The sequence below is a fragment of the Meleagris gallopavo genome, chromosome 2 (assembly GCF_905368555.1).
Source record: "Meleagris gallopavo chromosome 2, MGAL_WU_HG_1.1, whole genome shotgun sequence".
Classification (NCBI taxonomy): Eukaryota; Metazoa; Chordata; class Aves; order Galliformes; family Phasianidae; genus Meleagris; species Meleagris gallopavo.
In genome coordinates this window covers 99,800,532-99,812,995 of record NC_139405.1, presented here as the reverse complement: position 1 = coordinate 99,812,995, position 12,464 = coordinate 99,800,532, and the positions used below count along the sequence as shown (strand labels likewise).

Genomic DNA, 12,464 nt, shown 5'->3' with positions numbered 1-12,464 from the left:
TTTCATTGCAGAGGGTATCTCTCATTTTACATTTTTTCCTGTTTCACAACAATGTATTATTTCTTTATTTGGGTTGAAAATCACTTGCCTCGATAACAAGAACAGTGAATCTGAATTCACACAGTTGTTTACTGCAGTGGCAGAAATCCCTGAATGCAATAATCCTGGGTGAGTATTTTCATGTCCCTCACTCAGAGCCTTCACAGCACAATGTGCTTTGCCCTCGGTTGACTGAGACGGCCTGAGTTTCAGAGAAAAGGGCTCCAGTGCTTCCTGAAAGTGTGACAGCTTCAAAATACATCCAGTGAGACCCCATTTTTTTTGGAAAAATGCTGTTGCTGTTCCTCTGATCCATTGTCTTTTTCAGAATGGCACAACTGTGTTTGCTGTGCACAATTCCCAACAAACTGATTGATGTGGAAGGCAAGCCAGGAAAATCTCTGCTCCACCCCATTTTGCACGTTCCACGATCCAAAATCTTCAATAACTGCCCAGATGGGGAATATATTTTTTCCTTTCTGTTCTCTATATATTTCTTCTTCATTTTGCATTATTATTGGGTAGCTTGCATGCTATTTACTTCATTCTACAGCCTGTAACCCTTTATATAGTCTCCTGCCTTCTACACTGCTCTAGAAAATGTTGCCATTGAATTCCTGCCATGAAATGTTCCTATAAACAGGAACCAAGTGAGCAAATAGATCCTTTGATTAATCCTTGCTACATACACACACACCTTGCTTTATCACCCAGATGAAATCTGCAAGCAGTCAAAGTGCTTGCGTGCAGCCCTGCTCTGCAATGACTTCTCTCACTGTGGTATTGTATAACCATCATCACTGCAGCTTATGTCTTCATTCCTTCTTAGGTTACATGACCAACACGGAGATTAGGAACAGGTTTTAAAAGATGTCTGCGTACGGCTAATTTATCACACACACATCACATAAATAAACAAATAATATATCCACACATATATATCAACTTAATTGCTGCACATGTAAGTACCTGATTTCCCATAATGAAGAATTTAAGGAAGCCTATACACCAATAGATATTAATTACTCTGTCTGAACCAGAGGCCCCACTTTTCTCCTAAACATGCTGCATTCAGTGAGGTATTGGATTTATGATGCTGCTCATCACTTTGCTGCCTAAGCACTTTTTTATACTAAACTATAAGAAAGAATGAAATACACAACAGGATCTTTTTTTTTTTTTTTTTTTTTTTTTCCCTTGGGGGTGAGTGGTGAAAGAGAGGAAGGGCCAAAGGGGAATAGCTCTGGAGTAAGACATAAAGAAATTTATCTTTGTAGGATTTGTTACTTTCTATTTACATTGTCTTGGTGTCAAGGGATAAGAGCATTGCAAGCACTGTGTTTGCAGCAAAAAATCCTTCTGCGCTGATGTACTTCTGGAGCAGTTTCCCTTGCATGACTCTTGGTTACACCAGCGTAACTGAGAGCTGTTGATGTTTTCTTTCAGGTTGTGGGTTTGTGCCATCCCCCCCCAGGATCACGTCCTTAGCCCATGCAGCACCCAGAGCACACGGGTACCGTTGCCTCCTCCCAAGAGGAAACTCCAGCTGGTGCAAGGCCACCTTCCATTTCAGAGGAATTTTCCACGATTTAGGACCCTACAAATTTCTGGTCGTGATCCCACTACGTCTGAAGAGGATGCAGCCTTGCAGCCTGAAGGTACATTATGTTTAACAGCCCTGTTTGTGTTTTACTCTGTTAAAAGGACACCATTATACTAAGTCCCCAGTAATTGCTAAACCGTTACTCTTTAGCAAATTTCCATGAAAGATATACAAGTCCCCAGAGATGTTCTGGCACAGGAGTGTTAAGTGCAGCATCCTTGTTTTTTAAGTAGGTGATTCTTTGCTACATAAATGTCCCAGTCTGCTGCACGTACAAAGGTAAAATGACCCTCCGGAGACATTAACGGGTTCCTTAACTCCTCTGTGCCCTATTCACAGCCAGGCAGCATCCCACCTCCAGCCCCGCTTTGCTTATTTGTGTTTATGGTACACAAGGCAGTAGATAAACAAAAAAGGTTTTAGACACTTTCTGTTCTTAGCTAAACCTTTTAGTTACACATTAGGGAACAGAAGTGTGGTACGACCCTCTGTTTATTTGTGGTTCTTTTAAGTGATGTCCAGAGACCTACATTTCATGGTTGTTTGAAAGTTTATATAACAGTGGGAAGCTGTTAAACAGCAGTTTACCTTCACTTTTTTTTTTTTCCTCGTGCAAAGGATTTGAAATTAACACTCCATCTACCCTATTATTTTAGTTATTACTCAACATTCCACAGGTTTTCTTTTGCCCTAGAATTTATGTTTCCTATAAATAGTGATAAGAGCATTCATGTCACCAAACATTTACAGCGATGTATTCCAAAACAGCCCTTGAAGCTTTCATAATTAATTGCTGTTCAGCTCTAAGACAAAAAAAAAAAAAAAAAAAAAAAAAAAAAAATTAAAAAAAAAAATTAAAAACTAAAACCAGCAGTCTTCACATTAGATCTATAAATGAGACACAAAGTACTTCCAAAACCAATTTTTTTTTTCATTTTATTCCCTCGCATTCTAGTGAGTGATACGTAATTCAGTCTTTTAAATCAGCTGGAAATGCTTTTTGAAATGTTCACAACTTTCTTGTGTGCCTCCCGGATCCTACGGCGTGGTCATGCTCAAACACCCACAGGATCTCTCTAACGCTGTGCTGCATTCAGCATGTAAACTTCTCTCTCGTTGCTGAAGTCTCCCATTTTTTTCCTTTGTATAATTCGACTCTAATTCTGTTTCCTTAAGTCAGTGACACTTTTGCTTTGCTGAAGGACCACGCTTTTGCTTTTCTGTAGGATCCTTTTTCTGCTTTATGAAGCCACAGCTCCGTCCAAAAGAGAACATTTATTTCATTAAAATAATAATAATAATAATTAATAATAATCAAAATCCAAATTAAACATCTACCTTACTTGCGAGCCAGATCTTAACTTAGACTCAATTTGGGATACTGGATATATTGTTTTGCTTCAAATCTTCTTAAACCTTCATGCTAAGAAATATTAAACAAATTAAATGTAAATCACTTTGCATGTAAATTTGATCTTGACTTAAAAATCACTGCATAAAAACTGCCAACATTTTAATGCAAAGTATGCATTATTTTGGCTCCTTACACTGGGATGAAAGAAAACCCACTTTTTAATTATGTTTTTAAGTGTTTGGGAAATAATGTTGAGCTTTGGCGACAAAGACAAGCCAGTGTGGTTGTTTTTAAAATTATTTGTGTCCAGGAAATCTTTCTGGGAGAACATGGATGGAATTCATAGTAAAATAAATTTAATATAATTCCATCATTTTTTTGGAAAGCTCACATGACATAGTCATATCCCATTAATTCACAGTGATCACCAGAAGGCCAACTGAAAGCTACAGAATAATACAAACTAGAGCCAAAACCTTGAAATGGATCACTACACAAGACCGCACTTATTTTAGTTTTTTGTTTTGTTTTGTTTTGTTTTTAATAAGAAGGAAAAAAAGAAACATTATCTCCCCTTATTAACTTCATGTAATAATTCTAATTTAAATGACCGTACTTCACAAAATCTATTACATTTTAGGATTACGAATTCTCACGGTATAACATTATATGTTTCTATTTTTTCTGGAACGCTTCTGGATGCAGATTCATGTTCTCTGCTACAAACATACAAAATGTTCTTCACTGCAAGGCAAGGACTGAAACACAGTTTCTGTACTGAAGTTGCTGAAAACTCAGAGTTTGTGAAGACAAACTTCTCTTGTTATCATTCTTAGCATTTGTCAAGCTATTCTCTACCTCCCTCTAAAAGAAAATGCAAGCGAATGACAGAGCAGCAAATCTACTCCCCCCATGAAAACTGTCCGTACGATGCTTTGCTATAGTGAAACTCCACTGAGGGTGCAGCGCAATTAAAATCACAGAGAGCATTTCTGCTTTTTGAATGTGCACACTGTGTTTGCAGAGCCTTGAAACTGCTGACAGCCAAGAAAACAGCCGCACTGAATGTCTTAATAGGTAATCATGCGAGCAGCGATTTCTGAGGACGATCAGCAGTTCAGTTCCCTATAGGAAGCAAGCAGAGGCACCAACTGTAACTTTGCAATATTTAACTGAAGTTCAGCTCGCAGTTAAAAGACAGATGTGGTGTGAAAGCTCTATTTCACAGCTAATAACGTCCCCCTCCTCAAACACGTGCAACAAAAAAGAAGAGATTAAAAAGATATCACGGCTTGTTTAGGCCAACAAGTTGTTAAATTTCTAGAGCAGGGACAATTTTCTAAGTACAATCATTTCCTCCAACAAGGTAACTCATGTAAACACCATCAGGGTCGTATTGTTAGTTCTGTGCTGCCAGATGGGGGATACAAACCATGCAGAAACAATTTCAGATTTCCACCCTGATTAGTTCATCTTGAATATTTTCACAGTGTGAATCTGGAAGTCAGAAGTTTACATAATGGTTATAAATTAGGGATAAATCCTGCTGCCAAGAAAGTCACACTCAGACAAACAAACTGTCTCCTTCCTAACATGTTTTAGGTGTTGCTTTTCAAACGCATTCTCAGCTGTAGGTGGAAAAAAGCGCTTCAGCTCCTTATTGGTTTTTTTTTTTTTTTTTTTGGTTTGTTTGTTTTTTGCTTTTTTTTTTTTTTTTTTTTTTTTTCTGGAATACTGTTTTCCCATCTCAAGCTATTTATTCCAAGCGGCGATTTACCCGGTTCAACGCGTCCCCCTAAGCCGGACAATGGGGCGTTTGCCTCAGCCTGCAGCTCCCCCCGGGGGCCGGCAGAAAACCCGCAGCTTGCGAAAGCCTTTAATGAGCTCTCAGTTGCATCCTTGGCCAGTAAGAAACTTCAGTGGGCAAAAAAACAAACCCAGCATCCCGATTTTTTCGCAGCTCAGAGCTTTGCTACGGGATGACCATGCGAGTGGCTGATTCCGCCCACTGAGCCCCATGTCTTATGCCTTCTTCTGCCCTCCCGAACTTCTTCAGGGCACAGCTTTTGCTGGTTTTACTGTCATACCGAAACATAAGCCTTTGAAAATAATAATATCTTACAAAATCTCAGCAGAACTCCAGTTCTTATTAGAATTGATGGCTGCTGTGGTTAAAAAGAACAAAATAAATAAAAATCACAGTGTGTCCATAGAGTCGATAAAAAATACCGGAGGAAGGTTTATGCAAAGGCAACTTTTGAGGCATAGGCAGATGGAGTAGGCAAAAGGTGAAGTTTATACATTCTTTCCAATTGGCTTGGCTGTGATAAAGCCAGCAAATGGCTAGCTTTTATTCAGCGATTGTTCTGATCTAAAATTCTTTGTGTGCCAGCTACGTAGCTGAAATTTCTGGTTATTATAAATACAGGAGTGAATTCTGCCCTCTGATGTATGCACAAGTTCCATTTTCCTTATATACATGTATGTCAGGACAGAGTTTGATATTATTCCTGTGGAACAGCGAACAACGTTAGGTCAAACACGCCGGTTTCATTTAATACTGAGCATGTTTAAGAAGAAATGTCAGAGTTCAGTTCCGCTGGCTCGTGATGTAAGTCAGGAATTACTGAAGCCAGACACCTACCCTGCTCTTACACCAGTTTTGCACTAGGATTACTTCACTGAAATAAATCAGCTCTTTAACAGGAATCCACCATACTGATATATGAGCAGTTCATAAACTTTATGCAAACAAGGAAATCATGTTACATAGGTGAGTAAATTTATTCATGTGGTTTAACTACTTGCTAGCTACATACATTTTTGTTCCTGCTGCTGATGGAAAGTTTTGCTGGAAATCTTTGAGTGTGTTATTCCTTTCCCTTTCCCTTTCCCTTTCCCTTTCCCTTTCCCTTTCCCTTTCCCTTTCCTTCTCCTTTTCCCTTTCCCTTTCCTTCTCCCTTTCCCTTTCTTTTTTCTTTCGTTTTCTTTTTTCTTTTATTCTTTTTTTCTTTACTTTTCTTCTTTTTCTTTTTTTTTTCTTTTTTATTTTCTATTCTTTTTCTCTCCTCTCCCCCCTCTTGCCTTTCCATGATTTTTCTTTTCCTTTTTTATCTCCCGTCCCATTCCAGGTGCAAATGTAAAGACTATGTGAATTTAAAAAATCCTCAAACATATTCTAACCTGATGATGGGTTTTTACTTTTTAGTGAAAACTTCTTTCTTCCTCCTTCCTTCCTTTCTTATTTTCTTTTCTTTTTTCTTTTTTTTCTCTTGCGCCCTCTCTCTCTTTTTCTTTCTTTCTTTTTTTTTTTTTTTTTCCCCCAAGAAGGAAAAGGAATGTTCTCCAGTTAAGTGTTTCGCATACTGAAGCAGGCAGTTAAGTTTTTCAGACAGAAGAACAGACCGAGCCCTAGAGCACAGTGGTGAAAATCACATTGTTTCATCTCTGGCACTTTTGGTTGTAGTTTTCCAGGTGGCAATGTCTGTGCTAACGTCACCCCTTAATATCTGTTGTATGAAAACATCTCTGGTGCCAAAGGACCTTGAAGAGTAAAAGCATACATTGAAGAGTGTATGCTCTAGTTTTAGATGAGCTTCCCATGCTCACACTCAGTGCACCACTGATTCTTTTCATCTGTCAAGGTCATGACAACAGCAGATCCCCATTCCGTGCTTCCCTGCCCCAGTTTTAGGGGGCTGAGGGTTCCCTCTGAGATGAACCACACGGCATTGCCCTGAGGGGCTGCACTGCTGCAGGCTTGGGCTACCCTTCATTGCAGCTGCAGCTTCTGAAGGTGGGACACTGTTCCTTCAAGCCGATGGCAGTAAGCCGTCCCGCCCGATTCTCACAGCTGCCTCCCTGCTCCTGTCCCCTTCACACGCTGTTAAATGGCGCCTCCTGCCTACCAGCCAAAGAACACGGACTGTTAAAGTTTTGCCACTCGGTTTTTGCCCGTTCATCACAACACAGTTTTTGCAGAGGTTGCAGGGCAGCCCCCAAGATGGCTGGGGGGCCGTATCCCATCACCCTGGAATAAGCAGTGCCCGAGGTACTGCAGGGCTGTGGCCTGTGCCTCAATCCATGCCCTTATGCAGGCTGAGGTCTCCCTGCCACCCCCCGCTGGCTGCAGTCCATGAGACACCAATGGCTGCCTCCAGCTTTGGGATTGGGGTCGGGGGGACTTCATGGGATAAATGTGATACTGGTGACCCAGCCAAGGGAGAGAGGCTCAAGGTTGCAACATCCTGACCTAATGGTGGGCAACACTGCCCATGGCAGGTGTGTTGGAGCAAGATGATAATTAAAGTCCCTTCCAACCCAAACCATTCTGTGAATTTCATCTGGCTTTAGACATCTGCACTGTAGACATTCACAGTTTTAACATCCGTGTCTTCTGTCCCTCTAGGTCATGGGTGAGGAAAGATACACCCTGCCAGGGTTCAGCATAACTCTCCTTCTCACACATCTGAATGGAGCAGAGGAATTGTATGCCATGAGTGCCTGTTTCTATCAGTAAAGTACTCAGACAAAATGCAAGGTGAGTTGAACCTCTTTGCACAGCTAAGCTGTAGCAAATGCTGTCTGGAGGACCTGCTCTCCTTTTGAAGTATCAGGGCCTTGACAAACTCTTTAGCAGGGTCTGTTGTGATAGGACAAGGGGAAGTGGTTTTAAAATAAAAGAGAAAAGATTTAGACTGGATATAAGGAAATGATAAGGAAATGGGAGAAAAGGAGGTTATCAGGAGTAGTCATCATGGTTCACCAAGGGGAGGTCGTGCTCGATCAACCTGATGGCCTTCTATGATGCTGTCACATGCTGGGTGGATGGGGGAAGAGCGGTAGATGTAGTCTACCTTGATTTTAGAAAGGCATTTGATACTGTCTCCCACAACATCCTCATCCAAGCTGAGGAAGTGTGGGATAGACGAGTGGACAGTGAGGTGGGTTGAGAACTGGCTGACTGGCAGAGCGCAGAGGGTCGTCATTGGTGGTGCAGAGTCTGGCTGGAGACCTGTAACCAGTGGTGTCCCCCAGGGGTCTGTGCTGGGTCCGGTCTTGTTCAACATCTTCATCAATGACCTTGATGAGGGGATAGTGGCCACCCTCAGCAAGTTTGCTGATGATACGAAGTTGGGAGGATTGGCTGACACGCCTGAAGGCTGTGCTGCCATTCAGCGAGACCTGGACAGGCTGGAGAGCTGGGCAGTAAGAAACCGGATGAGGTTCAACAAAAGCAAGTGTAGGGTCTTACACCTAGGGAGGAATAATTGCATGCACCAATACAGGCTGGGGGATGAGCTGCTGGAGAGGAGCTCTGCAGAGAGGGACCTGGGCGTCCTGGTGGACGACAGGTTGGCCATGAGCCAGCAGTGTGCCCTCGTGGCCAAAAAGGCCAATGGCATTCTGGGGTGCATTAAGAAGAGCGTGTCCAGCAGGTCGAGGGAGGTGATCCTCCCCCTCTACTCTGCCCTGGTAAGGCCTCATCTGGAGTGCAGTGTCCAGTTCTGGGCTCCCCAGTACAAAAAAGACAGGGATCTCTTGAAAAGAGTCCAGCGGAGGGCCACAAAGATGGTGAAGGGCCTGGAGCATCTCCCCTGTGAAGAAAGGCTAAGTGAACTGGGTCTGTTTAGCCTTGAGAAAAGACGACTGAGAGGGGACCTGATCCAGGTTTATAAATATCTGAGGTGTGGCGGCCATAGCGGTGAGGCCAGTCTCTTTTCAGTGGTACGTGGAGACAGGACAAGGGGAAACGGACATACGCTGCAGCACAGGAAGTTTTGCACGAATGTGCGTAAGAACTTCTTCACGGTGAGGGTGACGGAGCACTGGAACAGGCTGCCCAGGGAGGTTGTGGAGTCTCCTTCTCTGGAGATATTCAAGTCTCGCCTGGACGCCTACCTGTGCGACCTGGTGTAGGGAACCTGCTTTGGCAGGGGGGTTGGTCTCGATGATCTCTAGAGGTCCCTTCCAATGCCTACAATTCTGTGATTCTGTGATTCTGTGATTTGTACAATTGGGGTAATGAAGCACTGAAACTTGTTGTCGAGAGACACGGATGCACCATCCCTGGACACATTCAAGGTCAGACCAGATGGAGCTCTGAACAACCTGATGAAGCTGTAGGTGTCCCTGTCCATTGCAGGGGAATTGGAATGGATTGCCTTTAAGGGTCCCTTCCGACTCTAACAAATCTATGACTCTTCCTCCGCTTTCTGTCTGCATACCAAAGGAAACTTGAGATGCACCTGACGGTATCCAGACACCTAAGTCATGATCTCTGGTTAACACCTGGTAAGTTTTGAGCCACAGCAATGTGTGGTGCTGTGTGGCATACAGAAGTCTTCACTTTGGGGCAAGACAGCGTTTTGCAAAGATATTGATTGCAGAAGTAGACAGGGAAACAAAAATCTTTCTGAAATGCAGAAATAGGTCTGTGTAATTTCTTGAATAATTCTTTCTGTTGGTTTCTTCAGTGTTAAGTGTCAAAAATTGCCATAACCTGCACAGTGCTGGTGCCATTCATAGAATCGTAGAATCATAGAATCACCAAGGTTGGAAAAGACCTAAAAGATCATCCAGTCCAACCGTTCACCTATTCATGCCTGCTCTGATGGTCACAGGTTCAGGGCTGCATAATTTGAGTGAGTTAAGGCTTTTTGGAGGATAATGGGATAATCAAACTCTGGAATATATGCTAAAGATAATATATTTGTTGATTTGTATAAGGGAATGTGCCTTTATATATTACTACAATGGCTTTTTTTCTTTTTTCATTTTTCATTTTTTACTTCTGCCAGAATTAACTTTGTAAATCCCCAATTTTCATATTTTCAAATGTTTTCTTTGTAAAGCAAATATATAATGCAAACAGTAAGTACTATATGTATTATAAGTATTGCAAATTTAATCAGGACTATTATAGGTGATTTAAAACACAAAGATAAATTGCTCACACAGACTTCCTCACATCATTTCTCACATATATGGCAATACATCCAAGTGGATATAGCAATCTATTCCACTAACACTGAAAAGGATATATTTTAGTGTTCACTTTTAAATGTACTCCTTCAGAGCTTTCTGACCATACTATGTAAAGTGCATCACCTGGACATTTCACTCCAGAGAAGATGACAGTACTTCAGTCTTTTCAAAACATCTCTGAATTATGTCAAGAAACAGTTCTGGTTCTGCTCAGTTATGTTTTTCAGTCTCATGGATGATATCTAGTTGGTCTATGAATGCTGATGAAATAGAAAAGTGCAGTGTATACCATAATTGCAGACATTTGGATCAGCACATACAATAACTGTTCTCAGAATATCTCCGAGATTCACACTCCGCAAAACACTGCCGCTCTCTTGTAAACACAACTAACTCAAGGAAGAATGTATAAACTCTCCCTTCACTCAGCTTTGCCCTTCTTCTCTCTTTAGTAGAAGAAGAATCTCCACTTAATGCAGCTATATCTTTGGTGACTACACATCTGCAGCCTTTCAAGAGACAGTTGTTCTCTCTGAGGCTCTTTTAGGTCTAAAAAAACACAGACTATGAGCCAAATCCTATCTAAATTGAAGCTTTCATATGAAGGTGGAAAAAGGTATTCACCTGATTCCCAGCAATGATATTTCTATAATCTCTCTCTCATTCTAGGAGCAGAACATTCCTGCTGCAATGCTGCCTCCAAGTCACCCCAACACATGCCAAGCAATTATCACATCCCATTTCTGGAGGTTCCAGAGGCTTTCAGAATTATCCAGGTGTGCAATCAGCTTGTGTATAAAGATATAAATTCCAGATAATGCTCACCACTTCAGTTACTACTTTTCTTGACTTTCTTTTCACTCAGGAGGGTCATGTGCTACAAAAGATGTAGTCTACAGGCATACAATGACTGCTTTAATGCATTTCCCATTAAAGCAAAATTGAAAAGAAGATTTTTGAAGTTTCCATTAAAATCTCTGAAGTCTCCTGTTTCTTTTCCCTTATAAGGAATCTTATTAAATTTAAAGTTACTGCATGATAAGGCATACTGAATCATGCACAAAACACAAAGTCCAAAAAACATTCTTGCATTTCTTTTTTTTTTTTTTTTAATAATGCATTTAATTTTATTTGAAGGAAGGGAAAAGAATTGCTGTACTTGATAATTTCTCCATTTAAATAGCCACAAATAGATTTTGAGCTTCAAAAGACTTTGTCATGAGATGGGGAGTGGAGGGGTGAGTGGAAACCATTACCAAGACTACTGCTTGCTGGAATCAATTTTCTGCAAGGCTGGTTTCACAGTGTCACATCACATCAGATTAAATTTTGATAACTTTTCAACATTAAGAAAGCAAAGTATCCTGCTAATTTTTTAAAATATAATTTGCTAAAAATATAACAGAATTCAGCACAACCATTTCTGAAAAACATAAAACCACAAGAACCAAGAATATGGATGTATATCAGTGTGAAAGTCATTGCTATGCCAGTTTCCTCAAAGCTATGCATATGCTTTTTGGTCATGTAAGAGTTAATTGGAGTAGCAAAAATCAGAAGTAGCCACTGAAGAGAAAACCTCATTATAGCTTTGTAGGGAAAATACTGATTACATACTATTGGCTTATGATGCCTTGTCAGAGTGGTTTTCTTTTGTATAAAAAATAAAATACCCTAAAATAATTTGAACTTGGAAAACAACAGCAACAACAAAACTTTAGCTGAATCTGATGGACATTTTTGTCCCCCATGCACAGAAAGAAATAATTTTTTAGTGAAGGGATTGTTTTTCACATTGAGTATGTAACATTACGACACATAAGGAAATCTTTTCTGAAAGTCAGAACATGTGTAGCTACAATTACAATGCCTATAGTACATTACAATGCCCAAGTTTAATTGGGAAACTCACTGTACAAGACACTTAGAATCATAACAGGCTTCTTTAATCAGCAGTGTCTGTTCCAATCGTCTTCATCAAAGGCGATGTGTGCAACTCCATGGCTGACAGCAGCAGGACCAGGTTTGTAGCCAGTAAACCACAAGATTTGCCATACTGCATCAGAGGAGTGGGCTCTGGTCTAATCAGACATTAATTGTTAGCTCTGAGAAATCACAGGCAGGGATGCTACCCTGAGAGACATCACTTCTGTGGTTGCAGCTGGGGTTGGTGAAAGAATTTTAGCTCATTTAATAGCTCCATCTCTGTAAGTTCTTGTGTGGGTGATTCAAAAGCGTCACAGTCAGCCCAAACTCAGTGTTCCTCACCAGCACCCTCAGACTGCCAGAAGTGGAAGATGGGAGAAGGACCACACATAGCCACAGCTCCTGCCTGTTAACAATTAAAATCTGCTTGAAAAAAATTAACAATGAAAACTCTTAGCTATGTCATACTTATTCTCTCACACATGAATTACGAGGTGAGCCCTTACTTACGCACATATTTTTGATATCATACTTCCCACATTGTAATGTACTCTC

At 40.9% G+C, this 12,464-nt stretch overlaps 1 long non-coding RNA gene across 1 annotated transcript; it reads left to right on the top strand.

Moving 5' to 3' along the window:
- Nucleotides 1-901: 901 nt before the first annotated feature.
- LOC146545102 (uncharacterized) lies at nucleotides 902-12,101 on the top strand. Its single transcript, XR_014881777.1, has 3 exons — nucleotides 902-1,697; nucleotides 7,405-7,536; nucleotides 10,653-12,101. It is a non-coding gene; the product is annotated as an uncharacterized LOC146545102 (long non-coding RNA).
- Nucleotides 12,102-12,464: the final 363 nt, after the last annotated feature.